Here is a 21,203-nt window from a genome sequence, read left to right as displayed (position 1 = left end):
ACAATGGCAGACCCACCTTAGGCTCAAGGCCTAGACAACCTGCTACAGATATACAGATATATATATATATATATATATATATATATATATATATACCATATTTTCCGGCGTATAAGACGACTGGGCGTATAAGATGACCCCCCTATTACATGATCTACCAGTAATACTTATACTTAGGTTACCTTGGAGATATTATACTCGGCGTATAAGACGACCCCCATTTTTGGGGAATTTTTTTGAGGTTCAAAAGTAGTCTTATACGCCAGAAAATACAGTATATATATATATATATATATATATATATATATATATGCACTTCAGTTTATAACAGCTTATGTCGGTATTGCTGAAAAAATACGGCGTATCTAATTGCTATGTTTATTGCCCTTATAATCCCACCTAGAGGAGAAACTTCTTTCTATGTACTGTATAATTATGGGATGGTAGCAATCATTACCTAACATGGTTTGAGATATTTACTGATCTATTGGAATCTGGAAGCCCCCTTTAACAAGGGGACCCCCAGATCCCAGCCCCCCTATGTGAATGGATATGGGGTACATGGTACCCCTACCCATTCACCAAAAAAGTGTACAAAAAATAATGACAAAAGCCAGTTTTGGAAAAGTATTTTATTAAAAAATAAAAACAAAAAAAAATACTGTCCCCCGATGATCAGTCCCCCCCCCCCAAAAAAAAAGAAGAAGCTCATGCCCAGACGTCAGACGCTTCCGAATGAGCTGTTTTTATTTTGACAGCTCTTTTATAGTGAGCTGACGTCACAAGCCATCCCACAATGCACTGCCCCTTCTGAAGTGACATCAGTCATTTATTCACTGCACCTGAGCAGTGGATTATGGGGCACTGGTGATGTCAGAGCCCTATAAAAGAGCTGTCAATCTCAGATAAAGAATTGTTAGGCAGAGAGAGTATTAAGTTACTCAGCTGCCTTGGTGGCATAGCTGTTAGAATAACAGGCTAGCAAGTGAAAGGCTCTCTTAGAGGCTGTGAGTTTCATACCTTGGCCCAGCGGGTGATTAATAGACACTTAAATTTAAGCCTTAAAATGAGAACTTGTGATTGTTCGTGTTCATATGTTCGCTAGAACATTTCCCCTGTTCGAGATGTTCTGGTGCGAACCGAACAGGGGGGTGTTCGGCTCATCATTACTCCTTTATCCAAAACCACGTCACAAACCAAAAAGGATATAATTTTTCTACCAATGGTTCCTTTCTCCTTCTTCAAAGGAAAAATCCCACTCTAAGACAATGTGGGAAAAATATCTCCCCCAAACCTTACAACCTCCAATGGTTCAACGCCACCAATATGGTTCTCAAACACTCAAAATGTACCACTCACAGGGAATCCCAACTTAAACTGGTCAGACACGCCTATCCAAGTTCTCTTCCTCATACTCCCCACTCTGTTGGAGGCAATGTGGAGAAAATGGATCCTTGCTGCACACTGAGTGGCACTGTCCTAATGTCATAATGATAGCACAACATCTCCCTTTGCTTCACTGGGAAGCCATCCTTAATGTTTCCTAATTTTATCATTAGAATCCCCCCCCTCACTCCTGTTAGAAATACCCAGATGGGTCCTTCTCCATGGTGATTGTAATTTTAGATTTACCAACCACCTCTACGCCTTACTTCTTTATGCATTCGCATAACCTACTGTTGACAATGTAATGATAAATAGTATCTCTGTTAATGTTTAGATTATACCTCTTAGTAAGGTATTATTTGAACCTCAGGCTCTGGGTTCACCTGGAGAAACATTTGCTTTGTTATTATTTGCATTTCATTCTTAAAATTTAAATAAAAAAATAAAAAAAAGCACTTTGGCTAAGTGTTCATCAACAACACTGTTTGGACAGGAAATAAATGGATTTTAAATACAGACTTACCTGTAAAATCAATTTCTTGAAGTACATCACAGGACACAGAGCCATAAATCATAACATATGGGTGCATTATGGGGCACTCATCAGCAAGCTAACTTCCCGCCAAGCGCCCCATTTGTTTGTGTGTTCATCTAACGAAAAAACAGCTGATGTTCGAGTCGAACTTACGTTTAACTTGAACATCAAGCCCATCCCTAATCATGGGACACAGAGCCATAAATCATAACATATGGGTTATATAGCCACCTACAGGTGAAGGACACTGGCAACCAATCAGAAAGGATGTCCCCTATATAACCCCTTCCACACAGGAAGTACCTCCATTTTGTAGCAAGCAATAAAGGCCCCATAGAAAAGGGGAGGGACCTCTGTGTCCCAAGATGTACTTCAATAAATGGATTTTACAGTTAAGTCTGTATTAAAAAATTTAATTTTCTTTTCGTACATCATGGGACACAGAGCTATAAATCATAACATATGGGATGTCTCAAAGCAATGCATCTGAGGGGATGGGGACACCAAAAATATCGCCATCCGACCACAAAAAGATCTACACAGCTGCCAAATGCAGACTCCTCCTGGGTCCTAACATCCACTTGACAGAAACGAGTGAGCGTATGCACCGATGACCAGGTCACGGCCTTGCAAATCTGAGCCATAGAGGCTTGATGGCGATGTGCCCAAGAGGCACCTACTCCTCTGGTAGAATATGCCTTTACAGGAAAAGGTGGAACCTTCCCTTTTAAATCATATGCCTGGGTAATAACCTGGCGAATCTAATGAGAAATTGTAGACTTAGATCCTGCCAAAGCCTTCCTGGGCCCTTCTGGCAGCACAAACAAGCTCTCTGTCTTACGAATCCGAGCTGATCTCTCCAAGTAAAACTTAAGTGCACACATTACATTAACAGAATGCAAAAACTTTTCCTCCTCTGAGTGAGGATCTGGAAAAATGGAAAGTATTATAATGTCTTGATTCAAATGAAAGGCGGACACCACCTTGGGCAAAAAACCTGGGTGTGGATGTAGAATCACCCTATCCTGATGAAAAATCAAGAATGACTCTTTACAAGAAAGAGCTGATAGTTCCGATACCCTTCTAGCCGAAGTTATCATCATCAAAAAGACAAGTTTCTTGGTCAGAAGAACCAGGGACACCTGACACAGATGAAATAGCACCTGCGATGCAGAAGGGGGGACAGCAATTATGCCCTAAATATTATTAGTCCTGCTGTGCCACGATAAAAATGAACAAAAAAAAAAAACAATGCTGACGCAGAAGGAATAGCACCTAAAACTCAAAAGGGGGGGGGGCAGCAATTATGCCCTAAATAAAATTAGTGCTGCTGCACCACAAAAAAACCCTGCTGATGCAGAAGGAATGGCACCTGTGATGCAGAAGGGGGGACAGCAATTGTGCCCTAAATATTATTCATGCTGCTGTGCCATGAAAAAAATTCAAAATAAAATAACCCACTGCTGACGCAGAAGGAATAGCAGCGCCTATGACACAAAAAGGGGGACAGCAAATATGCCCTAAATACAATAGGTGCTGCTGCGCTACAAAGAAAACCCACTGCTGACGAAGAAGGAATAGCACCTGCGACACAAAAGGGGGGACAGCAATTATGCCCGAAATAAAATTTGCACTGCTGCGCCACAAAAAAAATCAGTGCTGACGCAGAAGGAATAGCACCTGCGATGCAGATACTGGGACAGCAATTGTGCCTTAAATATTATTTGTGCTGCTCTGCCCCAAAAAAAATCAAAATAAAAAAAACCCACTGCTGACGCAGAAAGGAATAGCACCTACGACACAAAAAAGGGGACAGCAATTGTGCCCTAAATAAAATTAGTGCTGCTGCGCTACAAAAAAATCACTACTGACACAGAAGGAATTGCACCTGCGATGCAGAAGGAGGGAAAGCAATTATGCCCTAAATATTATTAGTCCTGCTGTGCCACGATAAAAATGAAAAAAAAAAAACACTGCTGACGCAGAAGGAATAGCACCTACAACACGAAAAGGGCGGGGGGGGGGCAGCAATTATGCCCTAAATAAAATTAGTGCTGCTGCGCCACAAAAAAACCCCCTGCTGATGCAGAAGGAATGGCACCTGTCATGCAGAAGGGGGGACAGCAATTGTGACCTAAATATTATTAATGCTGCTGTGCCATGAAAAAAATTCAAAATAAAATAACCCACTGCTGACGCAGAAGGAATAGCAGCGCCTATGACACAAAAGGGGGACAGCAAATATGCCCTAAATACAATAGGTGCTGCGGCGCTACAAAGAAAACCCACTGCTGACGAAGAAGGAATAGCACCTGTGACACAAAAGGGGGGACAGCAATTATGCCCGAAATAAAATTTGCACTGCTGCGCCACAAAAAAATAAGTGCTGACGCAGAAGTAATAGCACCTGCGACACAGAAGGAGGAGTACTAATAATACAGCAACAGAACCTGATGCTGCTGCAAAAAAAAAAATGTAAAAAAAGTAAGAAAAAAATCAATGAAAAAAAAAAATGGAATCAGTGGGGTGACACGGACGTGTTGTATATACCAACACTTCAATGGCCCCACTACACTGTGTTACACAAGAATCACAGCACTACACTGACTGCACTACACTGTGTTACACAAGAATCACAGCACAGCACTACACGGCATTAAACATCAAAGCACAATCCACTGACTACCTGCCTAATCTCCACTCCTAGCACACTACTCACGGCTGTTGTGTACGCAGCCTTATACAGTATGGGGCGTAGAATTACCCCTGAGCCATGATTGGCTAAAGGCACCCTGCCTTTGGTCAATCATGGGTCTGACAGGACATTGTACTGTAATTGACCGAAGCATACAGGTCAAGTGCATGCTTTGGCAAATCACAAGCACTGTAATCACGCAGTGCATTATGGGGTGCTCATCAGTGGGCAAACTTCCCGCCGGGCACCCCATTTGTTCGTGTGAATACACAAACACCTGATGTTCATGTCAAACGAATGTTAAGCCCATCACTCCTCAGAAGATAAGGGTGGGAAAAGTTCACCAATCGGACAAAGTAGAACATGGAGAGCCAAGCGGTGTTCCAGACACTGATACAAATACATTCTTACCAAGGTTAAAGAGCATCTCAAGAGCATCCAGCATGCCATCAAATGATAGGCAGACCTGCAGGAAAATATTCGTCAGCGCTATAGACATTTGGATTTGGTCACAGACAACAGAATTTCTGCTCTTTTTCCATTGTAACAAATACAAAGTAAAGAGTTGATCGTTGTCCCGGATAGACCGGTGAGAAGTGAAAACACAAATGTAAACATTTCCAGAGCTGGGATCATCTTAGAAGAAGGAAGAGTGTTTGTTGGGTTCTCCTTCTGCAGAGATAAGCTGGATACAATAATAGTACAGATATAAAGTGAAATCTGTCAGAAGAGATTCAGAGAAGACGTATCATGGGATGCAAATCTCTCCAGGATCTGGTTGTCGGGTTTGAGAACATCTCATCAGGTTTCATAGCAAATCACTCGCTTCCTCTGATCCTTGTTTGGTTTGTACTGGAAAGCTTAGGAACATATTCAAAAGAAATAAACCGCGTTCTATAAAAAAAAGATGCTCAGCACTGTTTTGCTTATTACATCTGCCTTATATATGGATTGACAATAATTATGAAGGTTTATTAACCATCTAAAGACCGGCATGTTAAACCCCTTTCTGCCCCGGCCATTTTCCAGCTTTCAGCATTATAATGCCTTTAATGACAATTACTCAGCCATGCAATACTGTACCCAAAAAAGTTATCCAGTTAGCTTTCCAGTTGCTATTTAATCATAATCACTGCTGAGGTTTTTTTTTTTTTTTTATATATATATATATATAAAGAAAAAAAGACTGAAAATTTTGAAAAAAAAAACTTTTGCCTTAGTTTCTGCTATAAAATTTTGCAAAAAAAAAAAAAAAAATCCTTCTTCATGCATTAACCACTTGCCGACCGCTGCACGACTATATACGGCGGCAGTCAGCCCCTCCTGGGCAAAGTGACGTAGGGGTACGTCACTCGCCCACGAGCCTCTAGGGGGTGAGCGCGCACCACCGGAGGCGCGCTGCCGCCCCCACTCGTTCCCTGACATCCCTGCGTGAGTGACTGGTGGCTCCGATTGTCCGCTGGCCACTCGCGATCTCCCGCTGGAGAGGGAGAAAGGCAGGCGGCTGATGTAAACACAACCGTCTGTCATTCTCCCTTATGTAACTGCAGAGACTATACGATCCTGCTGTGTAGGATCGTATGTCTCTGTGGTTACATCACAAGCCACGCCCCCCCACAATTAGAATCACGCCCCTAGGGACACATTTAACCCACTGATCACCAATAAAGTTAACCCCTTCCCTGCCAGTGTCATTTTTACAGTAACAGTGCACTGATTACTGTAGTAATGTCACTGGTACCCCCAAAAGTGTCAAAAATGTCAGTCAGGGGTCCGATCTGTCCGCTGCAATGTCGCAGTCCCGCAAAAAAAAATCGCAGATCGCCGCCATTAGTAGTTAAAAAAAAAATTAAAATAACAAAAATCTTTCCCGTAGTTAGTAAACGCAATAACTTTTGCACAAACCAATCCAAACACGCTTATTGCGATTTTTTACCAAAGATATGTAGCAAAAAACAAATTGGCCTAAAATGTTAAAAAAATTAGATTTTTACTTTTTTTGGGGGGGAATTTCATATAAAAAAATGTGAAAAATATTGTTATTTTTTTAAAATTGTCGCTCTTTTTTGTTTATAGCGCAAAAAGTAAAAATCGCACAGGTGATCAAATACCACCAAAAGAAAGCTCTGTTTGTGGGAAAAAAAGGACGTCAATTTAATTTGGGTACAGCGTCGCACGACCGCGCAATTGTCCGTTAAAGTCACGCAGTGCCGAATCGCAAAATAGGCCCTGGTCTTTGAGCAGGCAAATCTTTAGGGGCTTAAGTGGTTAAGGTCAAAAGGTAACCCACATCTGTATATATAATTTAGTCTGTGTTAAGTAAGGAGGAGAGTAAAAATACCCCCAAATATTTTCCCTTTTTCTAAAGTAGGCAGTATAAAGTATTTAAAAAGAGGCACGGTGAAAAAAAAACATCTAGAAAACAAAGTCTTAGAAATAACTTGGTCGCATCATGTTGAAAGAAGACAACATTATACTGTTACAAAGTGGTGTGAATTAGCGGAATAACATTTCCTTCCCTGGTTGTGTACTCCTTTCTTTTTATGAAGAACTAGTTATCCTGTTTTAAAAAAAAAAGGAAAAACAATGTAGACTGTTTTTTGTAGTTGCTTGTACAGACTTATTTTTGATAAAGATTTTTGAAAAAGGCACAGTGTCAATGAGCTGTAATTTTTTTAACAATTCTTTGGAAAATGTTAAAAGTACATATTTTGTTTTTCACAAAGTCATTTTACCAATTATTTCTCACATACAGCATGGGCATACTTAGAATTACACCCCAAAACATATTTTGTTATGCCTCCCGAGTATGGGGATACCACATGTGTGAGGCCTTTTACAACCTAGAGATGCATTGAGGGGCCCAAAATCTAAGGAGCACCTTCAAGCTTTCTAGGGGCACAATTGATCCATCCATTCAGGACAGGAGAAGCACACACAAAAAAAACAAAAGCAAACACCCAAGGTATTTTCTAAGAGGTATGGTGAGTCTTTTAAAAATGTAATTGTTAGCCGCTCATTTTTGAAAATGCATAAAGAAAATGAAAATGTATATTTTCACAAAGTTGTCAAGATATTTAAACCACTAACCATTGACATACTTTCACCCAAAAATAATTTCACCCAAAAACACATTCTGATACTCTTTGTGGAGTAGGGATAAGACCACATGTTTGAGACTTTTTCACAGCCTAACCACACAAAGGCACCCAAAATCCAAAGAACACCTTCAGGCTTTCTAGGGGTATAAATTACACATCTATTTTCCTGACCGCCTATCGCATTTTTGGAGGCCCTGGAACAACAGGACAGTAGACAAATCCACAATAAGATGATATGTTAGAAATTAAACACACCCAGATATTTTTAGGGGGCATAGTGAGCCTTTTAGCCCCCGTTCACACTGGGGTGACCTGTGAGGTAACCTGGTCGCCTCACAGGTCGCCTTCCATAGAGAAGCTGCGGACCCGTTCTAATAGGAGCGACACAGGTCGCTCCGACTTAGAAAAAGGGTCCAGAGCTTCTTTGGGGCGACCCGGAGCGACCTGCATAGACTTCAATGTTATGAAGTCCGTGCCGGCCGCTCCGAGGTCGCGGGGGAGCAGCGCGCCGCGACCTATGAGTTCGCCCGGCAAAGTCGGGTCGCTGCAATGTGAACGGGGCCTTAATGATTTCATTTTTTGCCACAAGTTTTTGGAAGATGCAGAAAGAAAATGAGAATCTATTTTTATTACACAAAGTTGTCAAATAATAAGATATTTCTAACACACATCATGTGTTCATACAACCCAAAACACCTTCTACTAGCCCCCCCCTCCGAGTATGGCAATACCATAGTAAAATAAATATGGGGTTGTTTTTGATTTCACCTATTTATTACAAATTGTTATTATCTTGTTGATTCCTATAATTAGCTAGTCTATCAAAGCTCTGATAAGGCTAATAATGATTATATAATAACTATAACTAACTATAGAAATAACCACAATGCTCAAGAAGCAAAGGTCTCATTCCAAGACAAACAAATCATCCTGGCATTCCAAGATGTCTTCCTACATAGGCCAAATGGCTTTATTAACCAGGCAGTGAAAATCCAGAAAAATATCATATTAAAACATGTTGCATTCCGACATATGCCGCTTTGTGCCTGAAGGGAGCACATCACCCTTCTTTAGAGACAGTCTCTCTCTCTCATAAATGTCTGACCTTAAGATATGTTGTGCTTCCCAACATGTGCTGCTTTACCCCTGAGTGACACACCACCACCATTCTTATGCGACAGCTTCCATGGCACCATGCTGTATCTTCTCCCTATTGGTATCCTTATGATGGGGTGCACTACAGGCAAGGGGTGTCTATTCACTCACCATTCACTAACACACACTCCACATATCAACCAGCTTTCAGATACAGAACCTTAAGGAGGGCCTTACTCAACCATGTTACTAACTTAATACATGTACGTCAAACTATAATAACACATAAATCAAAATGTTACCCTAATACATACGTACACAGTATCTCACAAAAGTGAGTACACCCCTCACATTTTTGTAAATATTTTATTATACAGCTGTACAGCAGTGTAAATTTACTGTCCCATCAAAATAACTCAACACACAGCCATTAATGTCTAAACTGCTGGCAACAAAAGTGAGCACACCACTAAGTGAAAATGTCCAAATTGGGCCCAATTAGCCATTTTCCCTCCCCGTTGTCATGTGATTTGTTGTGTTACAAGGTCTCAGGTGTAAATGGGGAGCAGGTGTGTTAAATTTGGTGTTATCGCTCTCACTCTCTCATACTGGTCACTGGAAGTTCAACATTGCACCTCATGGCAAAGAACTCTCTGAGGATCTGAAAAAAAGAATTGTTGCTCTACATAAAGATGGCCTAGGCTATAAGAAGATTGCCAAGACCCTGAAACTGAGCTTCAGCATGTTGGCCAAGACCATACAGCAGTTTAACAGGACAGGTTCCAATCAGAACAGGACTCACCGTCGTCCACCAAAGCAGTTGAGTGCACGTGCTCAGCGTCATATCTAGAGGTTGTCTTTGGGAAATAGACTTATGAAATCTGCCAGCATTGCTGCAGAGGTTGAAGGGGTGGGGGAGGGGTCAGCCTGTCAGTTCTCAGACCATACGCCGCACACTGCATCAAATTGATCTGCATGTCTGTCGTCCCAGAAGAAAGCCTCTTCTAAAGATGATGCACAAGAAAACCTGCAAACAGTTTACTGTAGACAAGCAGACTAAGGACATGGATTACTGGAACCATCTCCTGTGCTCTGATGACACCAAGATAAACTTATTTGGTTCAGATTATGTCAAGATGTGTGGCAGCAACCAGGTGAGGAGTACAAAGACAAGTGTGTCTTGCCTAGAGTCAAGCATGGTGGTGGGAGTGTCATGGTCTGGGGCTGCATGAGTGCTGCCGACATTGGGGACCTACAGTTCATTGAGGGAACCATGAATGCCAACATGTACTGTGACATACTGAAGCAGAGAATGATCCCCTTTCTTCGGAGACTGGGCCACAGGGCAATATTCCAACATGATAACGACCCCAAGCACATCTCCAAGACAACCACCTCTTTGCTAAAGAAGATGAGGGTAAAAGTGATGGACTGGCCAAGCATGTCTCCAGACCTAAACCCTATTGAGCACCTGTGGGACATCCTCAAACAGAAGGTGGAGGAGCGCAAGGTCTCTAATATCCACCAGAAACACAGTACTGCAGATAAGGTAGCAGTGCATCATCACAGGATTGCTATCTAGGCCTTTCCAGCTCAGGAGAGAAGCTGAAAACAACAAAAGCAACATAACATATAGGATTCCAGCAATATGTCTGATCCAGCCGCTTTCAGTATGTCCGAGAAGTAAACAAATTTGGTGATGATGAGTACCTTTGTGGACCAGCCTCAATATTAAGGGAGATTTCATTCTATTGTCTGGTGGATTGCCATACATCAGCTGCACCCTGATTATTACATGCAATTTGGTTGCTGACATCTGGTAAGCAGGCATTCCTGGTGGTGGCCGTGTTTTATTTGAGTGATCAATATCGCACGATTTACCTACAGATTTCTGGTAATTAATTGGGAACACGGAGGTGGTTCTTTAATTTCTACATGTTCAATAAGACCTGTTATGCTCACTCTGTCTTACTTCTGGTAAGCAGCCAGTGGTGGTGGTGGTGCACACATATTATTCCCTTGACACACTCGGGAGATTTAATATCTATACAGTATCACGCTATGTTTTGTCTTATGTTTTATTACATTATTCACGGATCTACATCCCTGAGTGGATACCATCTGTGAGGAGTCCCCTGCAGAATTCCATTTGGCCTGGCTTCTGTGTATATCAATGCTCATCTTGCTGCTACATCCGGTAAGCAGTACCTATACATACTGAATTTATTCGGGCTTTGGTGGACTGGACTTCAGCTGTTTATTCATCATTTGAATAATTTTGGGACTTTTGTGTATATTAATGGCTGTGTGTTGAGTTATTTTGAGGGGACAGTAAATTTACACTGTTATACAAGCTGTACACTCACTACTTTACATTGTAGCAAAGTGTCATTTCTTCAGTGTTGTCACATGAAAAGAGAGAACAAAATATTTACAAAAATGTGAGGGGTGTACTTACTTTTGTGAGATACTGTACATGCAACCAACCAAATTAAGCATCCCATGCCCAACTTCCTATAACCCTTTATTTTATATACGGGTCAGGATTAGGCAGGCTTGGTCAGTATGGTTATTTTGCATGTCAGAGGTACTTCAGGACTCCTTATTGGCAGCAAAGACTCTACTTTGTTTGAAGACACCTTACTGTTGATTTGTCCCTCAACTCACATAGAGAGCTGTGAGAGCTTTTATATAAAATGTCAGGTCAAACAACATATGTAACCAATGACAAAACCACATTATCCCACCCCAGTGCCTGGATTTTGGAGACATTGCCCAGGGTACATCATGCACCTCTAACTATTGTTAGGTTCAAGGAACACCCTAGTTCCCTGACCAACATTACATTGGTATTCTTTAGAACAAAGAAATAAACACTTCTATGTCGCAAATAATAAACAGGTAATTCTTTCCCGCCAATGATCTCCCCATCCAGAACACAGAGAGAAGCATCTTCCCAACATTTCTCATTCACCACTGCCTACTGACTTGACATACAAAGGACATCATGGTCATGCCTCCGGCAGAGGGAAATATCAACCTGCCTCCAGCTTCCCAGACCGAGTGTACACTTCTGTATATGGGATCAACGAGGAAGCATAACACCTTTCATAATCCAAACTTGCACAGCCCACCATGGCATATGACCACTACTTTGGATTAGTGAAAGCAATGTGTTTGGGTAAAATCCTACAGAGCTGGGATGCTAACTCATTAGGCTGCTGTCCTAATGGTGATGATGATATAATAACAATGTTAGCTATAAAAATACCCACAATTCTTAGGAAGTAGGGATGAGCTTCGAGTTAGAGTCAAGGTAAGTTTGACTCGAACATCGGTTGTTCGATCGTTCATCAAATGACGAACAAATGTGCTTCTTTGCGGGAAATTTGAGTTTCCCATAATGTAGCGCACGTTATGTGATTGGCCAAAGCATGCACCCTGACCTCATGCTTTGGCCAATCAAATGATCTCTGCCATGATTGGACTAAAGGCAGGATGCCTTTAGCCAATCATGGCTCAGGGGCCAAGTACACGCCCCACACTACATAAAGGCTGTTCGCGCAGATGCAGCGTGTAGTGTCATTGTGCAGGCGATGAGACAGGGACAGGCACGCAATTGAGGCAGGGAGAGAGTCGTTTTTTTAGAGTCAGACAGTGCAGAGAGACATCGGTCAGTTTCTGCAACATTCTATAATATTCACAGACCTATTTGATTATAGATCAGCTCCGATACCAGTCAGAGTATTGTTCATCGGACAGTTTCTGCAGCATTCTATAATATTTACTGACCTATTTGATTATAGATCAGTTCAGATATCATTCAGAGTAGTCATTGGTCAGTCGTGGAACATTCTATAATATTCACAGACCTATTTGAGTATAGATAACTTCAGATATCAGCCAGAGTAATCATTGGTCAGTTGTGGAACATTCTATAAGTATCACAGATCATCCATCTATAGGATTATAGATTACATCAGATATCAGTGACAGTATTGATAATCGGTCACTTGCATACATCTATAACCACCACAGCTCATCTATAGGGCTATCAATTACATCATATCAGGTCATTGAGTATCTATTGGTCAGTTGCGTATACCCTATATTGATCTGTATCAACATCATGTCCGAAAGGCCAACAAGGAGAGGCCAATGCTCACAGGCCACAAAAAGAGGACAAGCAGCCTCTGTGTCCATTGTGAAAAGTGGTGGTCACAGTCGACATAGTGCATCCTCTGCAGGCGGGGCACGCCCATCCTTTATTTCCGGTGCTGCCGGTGTTATTCAGCCACAACATGTGGAAGAGTTGCTGGAGTGGATCAATAAGCCATCCTCATCCTCCTCTTCCTCTGACACCCACACTCACAGTAGTTTGCCTACCACCGCAAATGCCAAATCGGCCCGTTCCACAGGCTCCTTCTCCACAGCTACTCCTTCAGTCGCCCCACCACCATGCAGATGAGAGTCACCTGAATTATTCAATTATAGTGTCAGTGACATGCTCCTGGAGGATGCCCAGCAATTTGAAACCTGTGATGTTGGTTTGAAAGTTGATGAAGGGAATAATGTGAGCCTACAGAGAGGGGGTGACAATGATGGACAAGAAACCAGCAGTCATGTTGCCACAGCTGAAGCATATTGGCAAGTTTGCTCCAGTGATGAGGAGAGAGGGGATGATGAGGTCACTGACTGTACCTGACAGGATAGAGGAGGAGGAGGGGGATGATGAGGAGGACGCACAACTCCAACGAGGCTGGATGTGCTCCAGGGGCCGCCAACCTATTGCGTCACAGCACAGAGCTCCACAGGTGCAGGGGGCTGCAAAATCCCAGTGGACTCGAAAAAGTTCAATAGTGTGGGCTTTTTCAGCATCTGTGCAGTAGACCGCAGCGTTGCTGTTTGCAACATCTGTCTAAAGGGGATCAAGCGTGGCCAGAACACCAGCCGCTTGGGCACCACATGCTTGACAAGGCATATGATGACCTGCCATGCAGTCCGTTGGCAACAGCACCTGAAAGAGGCACCAGATTAAAACAAGCATACTTCACCTTGCTCCTCATCTGCGATTTGTAACCCTACTATACCTCATGCCTTCTCAAATACCAGCATTGAGAGGGATGATGGTATAGCAATGAGTGGCACAGAGACTCTGCTAGCAGTACACCACCGCTTGATTTGAGCAGCAGGCAAATTTCACTACCCCAGTATTTGAACCGTAGAAAGAAATACTGTCCCAGCCATCCACATGCTCAGTGTCTTAATGTTAGCTTGGCCAAATTTCTAGCATTACAGTTGCTGCCTTTTCATCTGGTAGACTCGGCTCCCTTTCGCAAATTTGTGGAATGTGCTTCACCACAGTGGCAGGTCCCAAAAAGGCATATCTTTTCACGTAAGGTCATTCTGGCTCTCTACCGTCATGTTGAAGGTAGTGTTTTGGCCTCACTGGAAAAAGCGTTCAGCAGGAAGGTGCACATTGCTGCTGACTCTTGGTCCAGCAGGCATGGACATGGACGTTACATTTCTTTCACGGCGCACTGGGTAACTCTGCTGGCAGCTGGGAAGGATGCAGGACAGGGTTCGTGTTGCAGCTTGTTTTGCCACCACGCCTCCAAAAAGCTGGTGCTGGTTCTGCCACATCTGGCTACTCCACCACCTCCTCCTCCTCCATGTCCTCTTCTGCTCAATTGTCCTCTGTAGCAGCAGTGCTCCCTAAGAGTTCAAAGGGGTACGCAAGCAGTCAGGCTGAAAGATGCCATGCTGTGTTTCAGTTGGTCTGTCTAGTGGATAGGAGTCACAACAGTGCAGAGATTCTGTTAGATCTGCAGGGGCAGGTTCAGAGATGGTTGACACCACGACAGCTTGAGCCAGGAATGGTTCTATGCGACAATGGCACCAACCTTCTCTCCGCCCTCCAACAGGGACACTTGACACATGTTCCGTGCTTGGCACATGTTCTAAATCTGGTGGTGCAGAGTTTCTTGAGCAGATACCCGGGCTTCCAAGATCTCCTGAGGCAGGCCAGGAAACTCTGTGGCCATTTCCGCCGTTCTTTCAATGCCAGTGCTCACTTATCTGACATTCAAGGGGAATTCAACCTGCCCACCAACCACCTCATTTGTGACATGCCCACCAGGTGGAACTCAACGTTGGCAATGCTGCAGCGGCTGCACATGCAACAGAGGGCAATCAATCAGTACCTGTGTGAGTATGGCATAAGGACAGGGTCAGGGGAGCTTGACTTTTTTTTCGCCACGCCAGTGGCTTTTGATTAAGGATGCATGCATCGTCCTGTCACCATTTGAGGATGCTGCAAGGATGGTGAGCCGGGACGATGCATGCATCAGTGACACTATTCCTCTAGTCTACCTGCTGGAGCACATGCTGCGTGGAATCATGGACATAGCACTTGAGGCAGAACAGCCACATGAAGAGGAGGACTTCCTTTCCTCACATGGCCCCCTTTATGCAGATATCATTCCTGCAGGGCCGCAAAATACACAGGAGGAAGAGGAGGAGGATGAGGATTTTGGCAGCATGGATGTAGAGGAAGAGGATAGCATACAGCAGTCTTCAAGGTATGGTTTTGATTCCCCAGAAACCACAGGAGTTGCTCCTGCTGACAATGTCATCCTTAGTGTTCCAGAGGACCCAGAAGCTCATGCCTCCTCCAACTTACGTTGCATGGGCTCCCTGATTCTGCAAAGCCTGTGAAAGAACCCGAGGATTCGTGCTATCATGGAGAGGGATAATTACTGGTTGGCAACCCTTCTTGATCCCCGTTAAAAGGGTAAAGTTGCAGAGCTCATCCTGCCTTCGCAGAGGGAGCAGAGGATGAAACATCTTGAGGAGGCCTTGAAAAAAAATTTGTGTACCACCTTTCCAGACACTGGGAGGTCAACATTCTCCGGACGTGTTTCTGAGGCGTCATTCAGCCAAAGGAGGAGCGGTGGAGAAGGCGGCTAGCTGACCGATGCATTTAAACAGTTCTTTTGTCCTCAGCAGCGCCCAGGGCTGTCAGGTTTAAGCAACCATCGCCAGCGTCTCCATCATATGGTGCATGATTACCTAGGCGCAAAAACAGATTTGGAGACCTTTCCAGCTGCGCATCAACTGGCTTACTGGGTCTTGAGGATTGACCACTGGCCAGAACTTGCTCAATATGCAATCGAGCTACTGGCCTGTCCTGCTTCCAGCGTGCTTTCCGAACGGACGTTCAGTGCTGCTGGAGGTTTTGTGATGGACAAAAGAGTGCGTCTGTCCACAGACTCTGTTGACCAGCTGACTTTTATCAAAATGAACCAGTCCTGGATCAACAAGAGCTATCAAGCCCCTGATGCTGATGTAACTGATTGAATTTGCTAGGGGTTTGCCATCCCTTGAAGATTGCATATGCTGCCTATCCTATTCCTCAACCTTGATTCTGCTAGCTTCCAACAATGTTTTTGGTCTAGGTCACTACCAACCCCAAGGCCTAATTTTTCTGCACTTGTATGACAGGTGCATACAATTTAAATGTCGTATGTCACTTTTAGCAGCAGGCCCTGTTCCTGTGCCCTGCTAACTGTGAGGGTTTATGGTGTTCTGGCACCACCAACACCAAAGGCCCAATTTTTGGCACCTGTGTAGTACATGCAATTTCAAATTTGTATGTTATTCTTACCAGCAGGTCCTGTTCCTGCACCCAGCAAGAGTATCTGCGAGGGCTTGGTTATGGTGTTCAGGCACCACCAACAGCAAAGGCCCAATTTTTGGCACCTGTATAGCACATGCAATTTCAAATTTGTATGGAATTCTTACCAGCAGGTCCCATTCCTGCACCCAGCAAGAGTAACTGTGAGGGCTTGGTTACAGTGTTCAGGCGGCACCAACAGCAAAGGCCCAATTTTTGGCACCTGTATGAATAGTACATGCGATTTCAAATTTGTATAGATTTATTAGCAGCAGGGCCCGTTCCTGCACCCAGCAAGAGTAACTGTGAGGGGTTACAGTGTTCAGGCACAACCAACAAACAAGGCCCAATTTTTCTTCACCCGTATGACAAGTACATGCGATTTGAAACTTGTATGTATATTTGTATATGACATTTTTTTCTTTAGAAATGCAGCAGGCTACATACATTTTAGAGATGCACTACTTTTACAGGCACATTCAGGGGACCCCCCAGGCACGATATTTGAAGGAATTTTTCATTTTTATGGTTTCATTTTAAGCCTCATTAAAATCAGTAAATCACTGCTCCTTTAAAAACAATTGTTTTTAAAAACTTTATTTTCATTGCTACATGTTCCCTAGGTCAGGACCCGGAACCTCATACACTTTTTTGGGGCAATAACTTGCATTTAAGCCTTCAAAATCAGGCCGTTTGATTTTCGAGGTTCGAGTCCCGTAGACTTCAATGGGGTTCGTTTGTTCGAACTAACTTTTCCTCTGTTCGCGGTGTTCTGGTGCAAACTGAACCAGGGGGTTTTCGGCTCATCAGTATTAGGAAGCAAAGATCTCCTTTATTTACATAGAAAGTAGAAACGCTAAAATAAAACACGAAAAGAATGCTACAGAGCATATAAAACAAAAGAGCAGGGGGTGATATGATTCCTTAAGTCCTTCCGTTCGGGTTTTAGCTGGCCATTACTTCCTAAAGCATTTTCAGACACAACCCACACAAACACCCTCTGCCCACTTGTGTAGTTCTTTCCCTGAACATCTTCCAGGAAGTATGTTGCGGTCTCCACAGGTGGCAGCTTCAGTCCATGAACCACTGCTTTGACCCAGGTCATCTTCCAGTAACAGCTGGCCTTTGATGTTGCTCTAATTCAGGAAAACCAGTCATTTTAATTTTCACCTCCACAAGAAGTCTTAGCTGATGCCCTTCTACCCCTCATACATCACATCAGGAGGCCTATGTGAGAACATCCTTTAGGAGTTTCATTCCCATTTACGTCTCCTTGTTACAAACACCCTGCTGGGTAAACTTGCTGTACTGGCATTCCAAGTTGACTTCCAACATAGGCCAAATGGCTTTATAAACCAGGCCTTAAAAATCCAGAAATATATAATAGTAAAACATGTTGCCTTCCGACACACAAGTGTGAGAATTTTTCAATGTTGGACTGCTTGTGTACCAGACCTTGGGGTGGATTTACTAAATACACAAATTTTCTCTAGAGCTTAGTAAATGTAGTTCTGCGGATTTCCATTATCCAACCAAGTGCAAGCAAAAAACAGACCAGGGACAGTACTGGTGGTAGGCAGATGTAAAACTCCCCTGCTGTGGAGATGATCAGGAACAGTGTTGCTGGCAGCACTGGTCTGGTGACACTGGGAGTTAAGTGGAGGTCATTCCCTGTGTCTTTATACCCTGATCTGCAATCCCCCCATGTCCTTGTACCTCAGTCTGTCATTTCCTGTGTTCTTGTACCCTGATCCGCAATCCCCCATGTCCTTATACTCCAACCTGCAATCCCCCATGCCCTTGTACATCAGCCTGTCAACCCCTGTGTCTTTGTATCCTGATCTGCAATCCCCCGTATCCTTGAACCCCAATTTGTGATCCCCCATGTCCTTGTACCCTGATCTGCAATCCCCCATGTCCTTGTACCTCAGTCTGTCATTTCCTGTGTCCTTGTACCCTGATCTGCAATCCCCCATGTCCTTATACTCCAATCTTCAATCCCCCATGCCCTTGTACATCAGCCTGTCAACCCCTGTGTCTTTGTATCCTGATCTGCAATCCCCTGTGTCCTTGAACCTCAATTTGTGATCCCCCATGTCCTTGTACCCTGATATGTGATTCATTGTGTCCTTGCATAATTCTGGATGGGGCTGCAGGAAACCAGTTAATAGATTAAAAATATATATATATCCACAGTATCTCACAAAATGAGTACACCCCTTACATTTTTGTAAATATTTTATTCTATCTTTTCATGTGGCAACCCTGAAGAAATGACACTTTGCTACAATGTAAAGTAGTGAGTGCACAGCTTGTATAACAGTGTAAATTTGCTGTCCCCTCAAAATAACTCAACACACAGCCATTAATGTCTAAACCGCAGGCAACAAAAGTGAGTACATCCCTAAGTAAAAATGTCAATATTTCGTGCGGCCACCATTATTTTCCAGCACTGCCTTAACCCTCTTGGGCATGGAGTTCACCAGAGCTTCACAGGTTGCCACTGGAGTCCTTTTCCACTCCTCCATGATGACATCACAGAGCTGGTGGATGTTAGAGACCTTGCGCTCCTCCACCTTTCCGTTTGAGGATGCTACACAGATGCTCAATAGGGTTTATGTCTGAAGACATGCTTGGCCAGTCCATCACGTTTACCCTCAGCTTCTTTAGCAAGGCAGTGGTCATCTTGGAGGTGTGTTTGGGGTCGTTATGTTGGAATACTGCCCTGCGGCCCAGTCTCCGAAGTGAAGGGATCATGCTCTGCTTCAGTATGTCACAGTACATGTTGGCCCTTAATGAACTATAGCTCCCAAGTGGCGGCAGCACTCATGCAGCCCCAGACCATGACAACCATGCTTGAGCGTAGGCAAGACACACTTGTCTTTGTACTCCTCACCTGGTTGCCGCCACACATGCCTGACACCATCTGAACAAAATATGTTTATCTTGGTCTTATCAGACCACAGGACATGGTTCCAGTAATTAATGTCCTTAGTCTTCTTGTCTTTAGAAAACTGTTTGCAGGCTTTCTTGTGCATCATCTTTAGAAGAGGCTTCCTTCTGGGATGACAGCCATGCAGACCAATTTGATGCAGTGTGCGGCGTATGGTCTGAGCACTGACAGGCTGACTCCTCCCCCACCCCTTCAACCTCTGCAGCAATGCTGGCAGCACTCATACGTCTTTTTCCCAAAGACAACCTCTGGATATGACCCTGAGCACGTGCACTCAACTCCTTTGGTCAACCATGTCAAGGCCTGTTCTGAGTGGAACCTGTCCTGTTAAACCGCTGTATGGTCTTGGCCACCATGCTTCAGCTCAGTTTCAGGGTCTTGGCAATCTTCTTATAGCCTAGGCCATTTTAGTGTAGAGCAACAATTCTTTTTTTCATATCCTCAGAGAGCTCTTTGCCAAGAGGTGCCATGTTGAACTTCCAGTGACCAATATGAGAGAGTGAGAGCGATAACACCAAATTTAACACACCTGCTCCCCATTCACACCTGAGACCTTGTAACACTAACGAGTCACATGACACCGGGAAGGGAAAAATGGCTAATTGGGCCCAATTTGGACATATTCACTTAGGGGTGTGCTCACTTTTGTTGCCAGCGGTTTAGACATTAATGGCTGTGTGTGGAGTTATTTTGAGGGGAAAGCAAATTTACACTGTTATACAAGCTGTACACTCACTACTTTACATTGTAGCAAAGTCTCATTTCTTCAGTGTTGTCACATGGAAAGATAGAATAGAATAGAATAAAATATTTACAAAAATGTGAGGGGGGTACTCACTTTTGTGAGATACTGTATACTGTATATACCCTTTAATAACCCCTCATGAAAACATTATAGTTATGTGTGTTACCTTTTTTGCTATGCTTTGCTACATAAATTAAAGTTTAAAAAACACAAAATAATAAGAAACAATGTAATTTATAGATAATGTCACCATGCTTCACTCCAGAAACTTCATTTCATCTGTATAATGGTAATTATAAAAAAAGTGTTGACACGGCTTGCTCTGTGCTTTAGATGTTGGCAGAAAATTAAAATCTATCACATACAGAATATGCAAAGTGAATCATGAGACGGATTTCTGAAGACTATTTCCATAATTCCAACCTCGAATGTATCATTCTGTCTGCTATCACTGGACGTGTCCCATCATCTCTGTCCGGAGCTCACACCAAACCTCAACATGATGTACTCCATCTCTGTTTTCATCTCTTCGGTCTTGGGACTCGGCTTGGCAATCCCTTCTAACACTTGTATTGTGATGGGTAACCTGGACAGCATCAGAAAGAAAGGGAAGTTGAGTCCCACCGATGTGATCTTTCTGGCTAAGGGGATTGTGAATATTCTCCTCCAGTGTGTGCTGAGTGTGCAGGGAATGCTCTTTGCCTTGGCTCATGAAATGTTATGCATTGTACAAGTATATGTGTTTCTCTCTACATTAGTTTACTTCCTGACATACTACAACTTCTGGTTGACCTTCTGGCTCTCGGCTCATTACTGTACCAGCATCACCAATCTCAGCTATGGGTTCTTCATCTGGTTAAAGAGAATTGTGTCAAATTTCCTGACTCAACTTCTATTCCTGACAGCACTTGGGATATTCATTGTGAGTGTCCCACGGTTCTGGATTGTGTATAAAGAAAGTCCTCTCCAGTCTTCTGAGAACAGTACAAAAGCCTCTGTTACCGATTTCCGTGTCAGT

This window comes from Pelophylax lessonae, assembly GCF_965119305.1.
Source record: "Pelophylax lessonae genome assembly, chromosome: 6".
Taxonomy (NCBI): Eukaryota; Metazoa; Chordata; class Amphibia; order Anura; family Ranidae; genus Pelophylax; species Pelophylax lessonae.
Note: the sequence above shows the minus strand (reverse complement) of the source record.